The sequence below is a fragment of the Pseudophryne corroboree genome, chromosome 1 (assembly GCF_028390025.1).
Source record: "Pseudophryne corroboree isolate aPseCor3 chromosome 1, aPseCor3.hap2, whole genome shotgun sequence".
NCBI classification, from domain to species: Eukaryota; Metazoa; Chordata; class Amphibia; order Anura; family Myobatrachidae; genus Pseudophryne; species Pseudophryne corroboree.
In genome coordinates this window covers 780,064,283-780,076,873 of record NC_086444.1, presented here as the reverse complement: position 1 = coordinate 780,076,873, position 12,591 = coordinate 780,064,283, and the positions used below count along the sequence as shown (strand labels likewise).

The following is a 12,591-nucleotide window of genomic DNA, read 5'->3' as shown; positions in this document are numbered from 1 at the left end:
AACTTCAGCTGACATTTTCCAAGAGTGGATTGCAAAACTTTTTAGTGCTTGAGGTACTGCATGTTTCTCCCTTGGTCTGTGGGAGTCACTTATAGTCTGAATAAAATATTATTGCATCCCTTATCACAGTTTTTTTGTAAGGGAAATATAAACTATAAAGATGTGTCCTCATATATCTTCTCTGCAGTCCTGCCAGACAACCCATCTTGGCACACTAGGTCCCATCAAACCCTGCAAGTGTCGGGCGTCTTTTTTCCTGAAAATGCGTCTTAGTCGCAATGAGGTTTGACTATGATGCACCAGTAGACAGTGCTTATTAATTTGATATGTGATACTTGTATATACAGTATGTGTTCAACTGAGTATCTGAATCTGTATACAATGTGTTACGATGCAGCGGGTTGGGTATGGCTTACCGGCGGCCGGGATCCCAGTGGTCAGCATCCTGATGCTGGGATCCCATCCGCAGAATGCCGGTGGGGGGCGAGTGCAATGAAGACCTTGAGGGCTCGGTGGCGAGTGGGTTCTATTCTCACTCTATGGGTGTCGTGGACACCCACAATTGGGAATAGTCTCTGCTAGTCGGCATGCCGACTGTTGGGATTTGGAGCAGGCAGGATGTGTGGGTTGGTACAGTATTGTACCGCTGGTCTCATAAGCGCCAATCATATAACTATATCCCAATGAAGCAGCCACAGCTTTTTTTATGCCAAGTTCTGTTTTGCTTAATATGCAGACTCAGTCAAACACAGATATATTGTTACGATCCTGATGCTCAGGACAGGGGAGATCTTATGCAGTGAGTCCAGAGCACCAGGACGTGATGCTGGGATAGGGAAATGGAATGGAAATAGCCCCTAGCACCCTACCTCCGTTGTCTTACCCGTGTTGTCAATTCACGCCTGAACGACTATGGTTTCTTGGGCCCACGGCAGCCGCGTTTGAAGGGCGGATTAGGTCTGCCCAACTCCGATGCCCCCAGGTCTTAAAGAGAGACAAAGCGTGAACTGAGACAGGGTAATAACAAGGGGACCTCTAACTGAAACAACCAAGCTAGGGGCTACTAACTACCTGAAAACTAAACGTACGTGCGGCACGCCGCCAAAGGAAAAGAACTACAAAGGATACCACTGTCCACTCCCCCACACGGCACCGCCGAGTTCTGGGGAGGACAGTGAAAGCGGAAACCTCCGCAAAAGCACAAACTCAAAGAAACGCAAATACTAAGCGGCCTAGGCCGCAACACGCGAAAGAAGCCGCTACTCACGAAACCGGGCGAGAACCCCAGATGACAGTAACAGGTTCACAAGGACCAGAAGGATTCCAAGGACCGGCTTCAGAACTTCAGAATACAAGAGGGCAGGGAGCAGGATCGACCAGATTCAGCTGACCAGGAACAAACGTCTACAAGGCAGGAACAGCATACAGGAAGCTATCACCGGCATTTGTGTGAGACACTGAGGAGGCATATAACAGGGAACCCTTCAATGGCAGTACAGAGCCGAATTGATAAATGTCGTGCAGCTGCCTTGCTGCACGACCAGGGGAAAACAGGTGAGTAATCTTATGGCAACGGGGAACGCGGTCCACCTGTGGCGTCCCCGTTGCCATGGACCCGGCGGCCCTGCACGCACGGCGTCCTAGCGTTGCCAGGGACCCGGCGGCTATCGCGTGCACGGCGTCCCGGCGTTGCTAGGCGCCGTGCGGAAGCAGGGAGAGAGAGAGGCGCGGCGGCCGTGACCTCTGCTCTGTCAGGGCACGGCCGAACACCGCCGCGCCTAACAGTACCCTCCCCCTTGAGGAGGGGTTAAAGAACCCCTAGAGCCGGGTTTCTGAGGAAACTCCTGAAAGAATATCTTCTTAAGTTTAGGAGCATGTAAATCCTTATCCAACACCCAAGACCTTTCTTCAGGGCCATAACCTTTCCAGTGTATTAAAAAAAAAGCCGGCCACGAGAAAGCTTAGAATCTAAAACCTTCTCCACCAAGAACTCTTGTTGTCCCTGAACATCCACTGGAGATCTTTGCTGCGAAGTCCTCCGAGGAAATCTCCTGGAAGAAAAATACTGTTTCAAAAGGGAACAATGAAAAGTATTGCCAATTTTGACTGATCTCGGCAAACGTAGCCGAAAAGCAACTGGGTTAACTTTCTTAATGATAAGGAATGGTCCAATCAATTTGGGTCCCAATCTAGCCGAGGGTTGTTGGAGCTTGATGTTGCGAGTTGACAACCACACCTTATCTCCCACCTTGCAAGGACATCGGAGCCTATCAGAAAATTTCTTTTCTCGGAAGGCAGCTTTCTTCAGGGCAAGGTGCACCTTTCTCCAAATCGTTCTGAGATGGGAGGTTAAGGTCAACGAGGAGACTGGAGAATGAGGGAAAAAAGAGTTGGCTCTAGGATGAAAGCCAAAGACCGAAAAGAATGGGGACTCCTTGGTGGAAGAATGTCAAGAGTTATAGGCAAATTCAGCTAAATGAAGAAATTCAGACCAATCATTCTGAAGTTTGGCCGAATATAACCGTAAATACTGTTTTAACGACTGATTAACTCGTTCGGTTTGTCCGTTAGATTGTGGATGGTACCCAGATGTTAAAGAGTTTCATATTTAATGAGGCACAAAAACGTTTCCAGAAACGGGCGATGAATTGCGGACTCCGATCAGAGACAATATCCCTGGGCAACCCATGGAGCCTGAACACATGGCGGAGAAACAAGACTGCCAACCCTTGAGCAGAGGGTAATCGGGGAAGAGCAATGAAGTGAGCCATCTTACTAAAACGATCTACTACCACCCAAATGACTTGAAATCCGGCTGAAAGAGGAAGGTCCACCACGAAATCCATGGATATATGTGACCATGGCCTGAGAGGAACGGCTAAAGGTATGAGTTGCCCGATCAGCAACGAACGAGAAACCTTATGCTCCTTATGCTGTGCACAAACCTGACAGGAATGGACAAATTCCCTTACATCTTTAGAAAGATTAGGCCACCACACCGAGCGAGAGACTAACTCCAAGGTCTTAGTGATACCTGGATGACCAGAGACTTTGTTGTCATGAAACTCCGCTAAAACAGTGCCTCTCAGATTTTCAGGGACGAAGAGACGATCAGCAGGAGTAAGTTTGGGAGCCTGCCGTTGAAGCTGGACTAACTGAGTAAATAAATCCTGTGTGAGGCCTGCCCGGATGACAGATGATGGAACTATGGGGGTAGTAGCAGGATGGTTATTGTGAACCGGAAGAAAACAACGTGACAGGGCATCAGCTTTCGTATTCTTGGAACCGGGCCTGAAGGTGATAATAAACCTGAAACGAGTAAAAAACAATGCCCAACGTGCCTGCTGAGCATTAAGCCGTTTAGCTGACTCAATATACTGCAGGTTCTTATGGTCAGTAAACACTGTAATGGTATGCCTAGCTCCCTCCAGCCAATGCCTCCACTCCTCAAAAGCCCATTTAACTGCCAGCAATTCTCGATTACCAACATCATAGTTGGATTCTGCGGAGGAGAATTTCCTGGACATGAAGGCACAAGGGTGTAATTCCTGAGACTCCGGATCTTCCTGAGAAAGGATAGCCCCCACTCCAACCTTTAAGGCATCTACCTCGACTATAAAGGGGAGCTCCGGGTTGGGGTGCCTGAGAACAGGAGCCGAGACAAAGGCCTGCTTTAAGGCCAGAAAGGCAGACTCAGCTTCAGGCGACCAATTGGAAGGGTCCGCTCCTTTTTTAGTCAATGCTACTATAGGAGCGACCAAATCAGAAAAGGTATGAATGAAACGCCTATAATTTGCAAACCCTAAAAAGCGCTGAATTGCTTTTAAATTCATGGGTTGCGCCCAATTAAGGATGGCCTGGAGTTTTTTCGGTTCCATGAAAAACCCCTGGGGAGAAATAATATACCCCAAGAAGGAAACTTCTGTGATGTGGAAATCACATTTCTCCAGTTTAGCGTATAAATGATTCTCCCGTAGTTTTTGAAGGACCAGTCGCACATGGGAAATATGTTGTTCCATAGACTCAGAGTAAATCAAATTGTCGTCTAAGTAAACGACTACGAACTTCCCTAGAAAGTCACGAAGAACATCATTAATGAGGTCTTGAAATACCGCAGGAGCATTTGACAGCCCAAACGGCATCACCAAGTATTCATAATGACCCGACTGTGTGCTGAAAGCCGTCTTCCACTCATCCCCAGATCTTATTCGGATGAGATTGTAAGCTCCTCTAAGATCGATCTTAGAGAAGATAACGGCAGAGCGTAACTGATCAAACAGTACTGAAATCAAGGGCAAGGGGTAGGTGTTTTTAACAGAAATTTTATTCAGAGCCCGAAAATCAATACACGGTCTGAGCGACCCATCTTTTTTCTCAACAAAAAAGAACCCTGCACTTAAAGGAGATTTCGAGGGCCTAATGAAGCCTTTTCTCAGGCTCTCCTGAATATAATTATCCATAGCCGTGGTTTCCGGCCCAGACAGGGCATATAATCTCCCCTTAGGTAAAGTGGCACCTGGGATTAAATCAATAGCGCAATCATAGGACCGATGGGGAGGCAGAATGTCCGCATTACCCTTGGAGAAAACATCGGCAAAATCCTGATATTCCAAAGGAATAAGTTCTGGGGTAACTGCCGCAACCCGGACTGGATGGGAAATACACTCCTTTACACAAAAGGGACCCCATTGGGAAATCTCCCTAGACCGCCAATCTATGGTGGGATTATGAAAGGCAAGCCAGGGATGACCCAAAACTACTGGAACTGCCGGACAATGTGTACGGTAAAATTCTATTTTTTTCTGAATGTAGGGCCCCCACTGTCGGTTGTACTGGAGGTGTGCGGTGAGTAATTACCCCATTGGAAAGCGGACCACCATCCAAGCCGTGCATGGTGATGCGTTTATCCAAAGGTATCTGCGGAACGCCTAAAGCCTTAGCCCAACCTAAATCCAGAAAATTTCCTGCAGCTCCACTGTCGACGAAGGCCGACACCAACAAACTGAGGCTACCAAAGGAAATCTTTACAGGAACTAATAAAGAATCATTAGAGGAGATTAACTGCAGACCCAAGTGAACCCCCTCACAATTCACTTGGTCAGAGCGTTTCCCGGCTTATTCGGGCAACCACGTGCGATATGTCCCTTGCCACCACAATACAAACAAAGACCAGAATTTAACCTTCTGGTTCTTTCCTCTGGGGACAGCCGGGAGAGACCCATTTGCATGGGCTCCTCGACGTCCTCAGGGAAAGTATTCACACATGGACTAGGCCTAAAAGTTGTTACTCTTTCAGCCCTCCGCTCTCGGAGACGACGATCAATTTAAATAGCGAGCTCCATGAGTTTGTCTAGAGTCGCAGGAGCGGGGTACTGAAGGAGACTGTCTTTAATAACTTCAGACAAACCGAGGCGAAACTGACTGCGCAGGGCCGGGTCATTCCAGCCACAGTCGTTCGACCAACGGCGAAACTCGGTACAATACGCCTCTGCAGGATTTTTACCTTGCTTAAGGGCACGCAGGTGGCTCTCAGCAGATGCTTCTCTATCTGGGTCGTCATATAAAAGGCCTAAGGACTTAAAAAAGGCGTCTACTGATAACAAGGCAGCATCATCCGCTCTTAGCCCAAAAGCCCAGGTCTGTGGATCACCTTGGAGTAAAGACATCACAATCCCGACCCGTTGAGACTCAGTACCAGAGGAACGGGGCCTTAAATGAAAATAAAGCTTACAAGCTTCCTTAAAATTAAAGAAATCTTTTCGGTTACCCGAAAAACGGTCGGGTAAATGCATTTTTGGTTCTGGAACCATACTCGGGGAGGCTCGCAAAAGATCTTCCTGCGATCTCACCCGAAGAGTAAGGTCCTGAACCATCTGAGTTAATTCCTGAATCTGGTTGACCAAAAGCTGACTGGGATTTGGCCCTAAAACTGCCGGATTCATGAGGCCGAATTTCTAGGCCCACCAATACAAAGGAAAAATAATTATACCCCTTTTTGTGGGCCGGTGATAATGTTACGATCCTGATGCTCAGGACAGGGGAGATCTTATGCAGTGAGTCGAGAGCACCAGGATGTGATGCTGGGATAGGGAAATGGAATGGAAATAGCCCCTAGCACCCTACCTCCGTTGTCTTACCCGTGTTGTCAATTCACGCCTGAACGACTATGGTTTCTTGGGCCCACGGCAGCCGCGTTTGAAGGGCGGATTAGGTCTGCCCAACTCCTATGCCCCCTGGTCTTAAAGAGAGACAAAGCGTGAACTGAGAGAGGGTAATAACAAGGGAACCTCTAACTGAAACAACCAGGCTAGGGGCTACTAACTACCTGAAAACTAAACGTATGTGCGGCACGCCGCCAAAGGAAAAGAACTACAAAGGATACCACTGTCCACTCCCCCACACGGCACCGCCGAGTTCCGGGGAGGACAGTGAAAGCGGAAACCTCCGCAAAAGCACCAACTCAAAGAAACGCAAATACTAAGCGGCCTAGGCCGATCGACCAGATGCAGCTGACCAGGAACAAACTTCTACAAGGCAGGAACAGCATACAGGAAGCTATCACCGGTGTTTGTGTGAGACACTGAGGAGGCATATAACAGGGAACCCTCCAATGGCAGTACAGAGCCTAATTGATAAATGTCGTGCAGCTGCCTTGCTGCACGACCAGGGGAGAACAGTTGAGTAATCTTATGGCAACGGGGAACGCGGTCCACCTGTGGCGTCCTCGTTGCCATGGACCCGGCAGCCCTGCACGCACGGCGTCCTAGCGTTGCCAGGGACTCGGCGGCTATCGCGCGCACGGCATCCCGGCGTTGCTAGGCGCTGTGCGGAAACGGGGAGAGAGAGAGGAGCGGCGGCCGTGACCGCTGCTCTGTCAGGGCACGGCCGACCACCGCCGCGCCTAACATATATAAATGTTACATATCAAATTAATCAGCACAGTCTCCTAGTGCATCCTAGACACATTGCATTGCAACTAAAACATGTTAGGCAAAAATACTCTCGACACTAGCAGAGTTGTACAGGACTTGGCATCTCTCATGTGCCTAGCATCTCAAGCTGTGAGGCATATTGAGGCTAGATGTGTGAGGACACATCTGTTGTTGTATCCATAGGTAGTATTCCACAAGTTTTATATTCCTGCATACTATGTATTAGCTGATTTACATGAACAGTTGTTTGGGGAAAACCTACTATATAACCATATGGTCTCATATATTTAGAAGGCTAGCTACAGCTGTCTTCAGTAGCTCCTGCAATCTCTTCTACAGAAATCCTTCATATGCTTATCTACTGAAATAACTGCAGAGGTGAAAAGGGAACACATGAGATTACTGTTTTAGTTAAAGGCTGTGCTGAAAGTAGGGTGGTACGGGGTGGTATGGAGTACCATTAAGAAATATGGTAGTGGTATGCAGTACCATCAGCCCACTGCCTGCGCCACAGGGAGCAGGGTCTCTGTCCGCGAAGAGCATGCAACCCATGGCAACAAGGAAGAATCCCCTGACGATGTACATATAACACCTGGCAAGAAACCCCTGGCAATGAGCATGTAGACCGGTAAGTCCTACTAGAGGCATTATGTGTGTAAGCTGCACTGCAGGGGGAATTTTGTGTGTAAGCGACACTAGTGGGGCATTATGCTTATAAGCAGCACAGCAAGGGGCATTGTGTGTGTGTAAGCGCCACTACAGGGGGCATAATGCATGTAAGCAGCACTGCTGGGAGAATTATGTATTTAAGCTGCACTACAGGGGGCATTATGCATGTAAGTGGCACTAATATGCCATGGGGGGCGTAATGTGTAATGGGCATTACAGCTTTTGGCATAATGTGTAAGGGGCATTATGGTGTGTTGCATAATGTGGGCATGCCTCTATTGTCATGTAGACACTCCCCTAGTTTTATGTGACCATGCCCTTCTGATGACACATGGCCACGCCCATTTTTACTATCAGTACCACTAAGAAAAAATTTGTACTTGCACCACTGGTTAAAGGATAAGGTGAGTACCCCTGTGAACTCTAATAGAAGGTTGTTTTTTAGAACTGTGCCCAAGCCAACAATTTGGACAAATCATGCATGGCATCTAATATAATGCACAGAAGGAACTGCTCACGTATGCAGGCCTAATTTAGACCTGATCGCAGCAGTAAAATCTTTCTCTAATGGGCAAAACCAGTGCAGGTGGGGCAGATACTGTATAACATGTGCAGAGAGAGTTAGATTTGGGTGGGTTATTTTGTTTCTGTGCAGAGTAAATACTGGCTGCTTTATTTTATACTGCAATTTAGATTTCAGTTTGAACACATTCAGCCCATTAGACAAAGGTTTTGCTGCTGCAATAAGGTCTGAATTAGTGATGTGCACCGGACATTTTTCGGGTTTTGGTTTTGGATTCGGTTCCGCGGCCGTGTTTTGGATTCGGACGCGTTTTGGCAAAACCTCAGCGAAAATTTTTTGTCGGATTCGGGTGTGTTTTGGATTCAGGTGTTTTTTTTTACAAAAAACCCTAAAAACAGCTTAAATCATAGAATTTGGGGGTCATTTTGATCCCATAGTTTTATTAACCTCAATAACCATAATTTCCACTCATTTCCAGTCTATTCTGAACACCTCACACCTCACAATATAATTTTAGTCCTAAAATTTGCACGAGGTCGCTGGATGGCTAAGCTAAGCGACACAAGTGGCCGACACAAACACCTGGCCCATCTAGGAGTGGCACTGCAGTATCAGGCAGGATGGCACTTCAAAAAAATAGTCCCCAAACAGCACATGATGCAAAGAAAAAAAGAGGCGCACCACAGGTATAGAATGTAGATGGATAGTATACTTAATGACGACACAGAGGTAGGTACAGCAGTGGCCTTCCGCACTGCTATATATAGTATACTGGTGGTCACTGTCAGCAAACTGCAAAACTAAAATGCACCACAGGTATAGAATGTAGATGGATAGTATACTTAATGACGACACAGAGGTAGGTACAGCAGTGGCCTTCCGTACTGCTATATATAGTATACTGGTGGTCACTGTCAGCAAACTGCAAAACTAAAATGCACCACAGGTATAGAATGTAGATGGATAGTATACTTAATGACGACACAGAGGTAGGTACAGCAGTGACCTTCCGTACCGTACTGCTATTATATATAGTATACTGGTGGTCACTGTGTCAGAAACTGCAAAACTAAAATGCACCACAGGTATAGAATGTAGATGGATAGTATACTTAATGATGACACAGAGGTAGGTACAGCAGTGGCCTTCCGTACTGCTATATATAGTATATTGGTGGTCACTGTCAGCAAACTGCAAAACTAAAATGCACCACAGGTATAGAATGTAGATGGATAGTATACTTAATGATGACACAGAGGTAGGTACAGCAGTGGCCTTCCGTACCGTACTGCTATTATATATAGTATACTGGTGGTCACTGTGTCGGCAAACTGCAAAACTAAAATGCACCACAGGTATAGAATGTAGATGGATAGTATACTTAATGACGACACAGAGGTAGGTACAGCAGTGGCCTACTGTACCGTAATGCTATATATTATATACTTGTGGTCACTGGTCAGCAAAACTCTGCACTGTACTCCTCCTATATAATATTATACTGGTGGTCCCCAGTCCCCACAATAAAGCAGCACACTGAGCACAGATATGGAGTGTTTTTCAGGCAGACAACGTATACTGGTGGTCACTGTCAGCAAAACTCTGCACTGTACTCCTGCTATATAATACAGCTGCTCCCCAGTCCCCACAATTAAGCAATGTGAGCACAGATATATGCACTTATGCAGCACACTGAGCACAGATATGGAGCGTTTTTTTCAGGCAGAGAACGGATAACTGGTGGTCACTGATCAGCAAAACTCTGCACTGTACTCCTCCTATATTATACAGCTGCTCCCCAGCCCTCCCCACAATTAAGCAATAGTGCACAGCACAATCAAGTTCAACAATAACAGAGGACGCCAGCCACGTCCTCTCCCTAACATTTCCAATGCACGAGTGAAAATGGCGGCGACGCGCGGCTGCTCATATAGAATCCGAATCTCGCGAGAATCCGACAGCGGGATGATGACGTTCGGGCGCGCTCGGGTTACCCGAGCCATACGGGAGAATCCGAGTATGGCTCGGACCCGTGTAAAAAGGGTGAAGTTCGGGGGGGTTCGGTTTCCGAGAAACCGAACCCGCTCATCACTAGTCTGAATTACGCCCATAGTTAGCCCACAAAGTCTTTCTATTAGACTGGCAATGATGGAATTCCCAGACACCAGAACCATGATTTGGACTCCTTAAGGTGTGTACACACGGTGAGATATTTTCTTTCGATTTTGACTATATTGTCAAAATCGCAAGAAAAGTTAGTGCAGATCGCAAGGTGAAAGTCACCTTGCGATCCCGATTCGATCCCGCCAGGTCGGCATCGCAAGAAAAGATAGACTGTGCAGGAAAGTCAATCCTTGCTAGATCGGTGTATTATCTAGTTCATCTCACATGTCAACGACATCTCACATAAGGCAAAATCTCACATAAGCCAAAATCGTAAGCACACATTGTCCATATCTCAAGAAAAGTTAGTCAAAATCAGTAGTGCTGGGCTCCGGTGTGTTCAAGAGAAATCGCATAGTCAAAATCGGCCATAGCAAGGATCTCACCGTGTGTACACACCTTAAGTCAGAAATAAACTAGTTATAAGCTCTGGACCCTGTCATGGGTTTTGGTTTTTGATCTGTATCTTCTTTGGTTTTGGATATGTATTTGGTTTTGCCAAAACCGCCCTTGTGGGTTTTGATTTTAGTTTTGGATATATATATTTTTTTACAAAAATAATAAAAATAGCTAAAATCACAGAATGTTGGCCTGTTTTTGTTTTTACATTATTGTTAACCTCAATATCATTCATTTTTTCACTCATTTCCAGTCAATTTTGACCACCTCACAACACATAATATTGTTTTCATCCAGTTTAGGCCAAAAGGTTGCACCAAGGTAGCTGGATGACTGCAGTGGCGGCACAAATATGTGACAATTAAACTTCCAACATGTCACATATAGGAAACAGAATGGCACTGCAGTTGCAGACAGGGTGGCAGTTTAATAAACTATGAACATGTTTGTCATCTACACAAGAAGACAGTCAGCAATGCTCCAAACAGCGCATAATTCAAAGAAAAGAGGAGCAAGAGGGAATTGTCCTTGGGCCCTTCCACCCACCCTTATTTTGTTTATATTAAAGAGGACATGCACAGTTTAACAAACCAGTCACATCAGCGACAGGGACTGCCACTTGTGGCTGAAATGTTTGGTTAGTTTGGGCCCCCACAAAACAAGCTGCCAATGGTCTCTTCGTACACAAACTGGCTCTACATAGGCAAGATGTCGCCATCATCATCCGATTCCAAACCCCATCAGTGTGTATATTCTTCATATACTATTCATTTGTCCCTGCTGGAATCCACCATTACAAGTGCCTCTGTATTTTTTTGACGTGATTACTGGTAAAAGTTTTTATCGTGGAATTTGGAATTCATTTTAATAAAATCATCTTTTCCACATTTTGGGGAAGTAACCTTCTAGTTCGCTGACAAGGTTGCCAGCTGTGCTGAAAACTCTTTCTGAGTAGACACTGGAGGATGGGCAACTTAAGTATAGCAAATCCAGTTGGTGCAAGGGTCTCCAAATTGCCTTTTTATCCGGCCAGTAGTGAAGCAGACTGTCTGACATGCCTATTTGAATGCTATCACTAAAATAATATTCATCCATTCATTAAAATGTTGACGATATTATATGTAGCCACGGTAGACATGACACTAATTGTAGGCAGTTCCCTCAGTTCGGACCAGATGTCAAAGGTTTTTGCTGACTGATCTGCATCACTACCAGTGGGTCTCTTTGTAAAATTGTTTTTTTTTTCCCTGACAGCAAAAGTTGCTGGAGAAACTGAAGGAGATGTTGCCATGTCGCATTCCGCTTGAGCTGACAATTTGCTCAACAACAGCTCTTCAGATTTGCGTCCATTGGAAACTAAGATGCAATGGGGGAGATTCAAATGTTTGAAAAGTCGGTTGGGTGTCTGTTTATTCCTGTCTATTAGATAGGAAAAAAAAGACTCCCAACTGACTTTTCAAACATTTGAATCTCCCCCAATGTATGCCTTAAACTTAGTATTGCCAAAATATAGTGATCTGACATCAAGAGATTGCTGAGCCTTGAATCCTGGTGAATCAAATGAAGGGCTTTAATCACAAGTCTGACATGCTTAGCAGAATTGCTTTGTTTCAGCTCCTTCTTCAATTTCTCCAGCTGCTTTTCCAGGAGTCTAATAAGGGGAAATACTTTACTCAAGCTGGCAGTGTCTAAACTAACTTCACATGTGGCAACATCAAATAGTTTGAGAACCTTGCACAACACAGAAAGTGTTCTCTACTGCATTTAAGTAAGGTACATTCTTTCTGCTTTACCTATGTCATAGGTCATTGTGTATCATTTAATGGCCTTTTGCTGCTCCTCCATCTGCTGAAGAATATGCATGGTATAATTCCACTTAGTTACTACCTCTTGCTTCAGATGATG

The 12,591-nt window shown here is 45.9% G+C and overlaps 1 long non-coding RNA gene across 3 annotated transcripts in view; it reads left to right on the top strand.

Annotated features, from left to right (window-relative positions):
* The window catches only part of LOC134944985 (uncharacterized), a 123,325-nt gene that overhangs the window by 15,005 nt on the left and 95,729 nt on the right, over positions 1–12,591 (top strand). The window contains exon 4 of one of the 3 annotated variants that reach the window (XR_010182022.1): positions 10,984–11,529. The exons of the other annotated variants lie outside the window; for them this stretch is intronic. This is a non-coding gene — a long non-coding RNA (uncharacterized LOC134944985). Of the gene's footprint in view, positions 1–10,983; positions 11,530–12,591 lie in introns of those variants that run through there. 3 annotated transcript variants of the gene reach the window in all.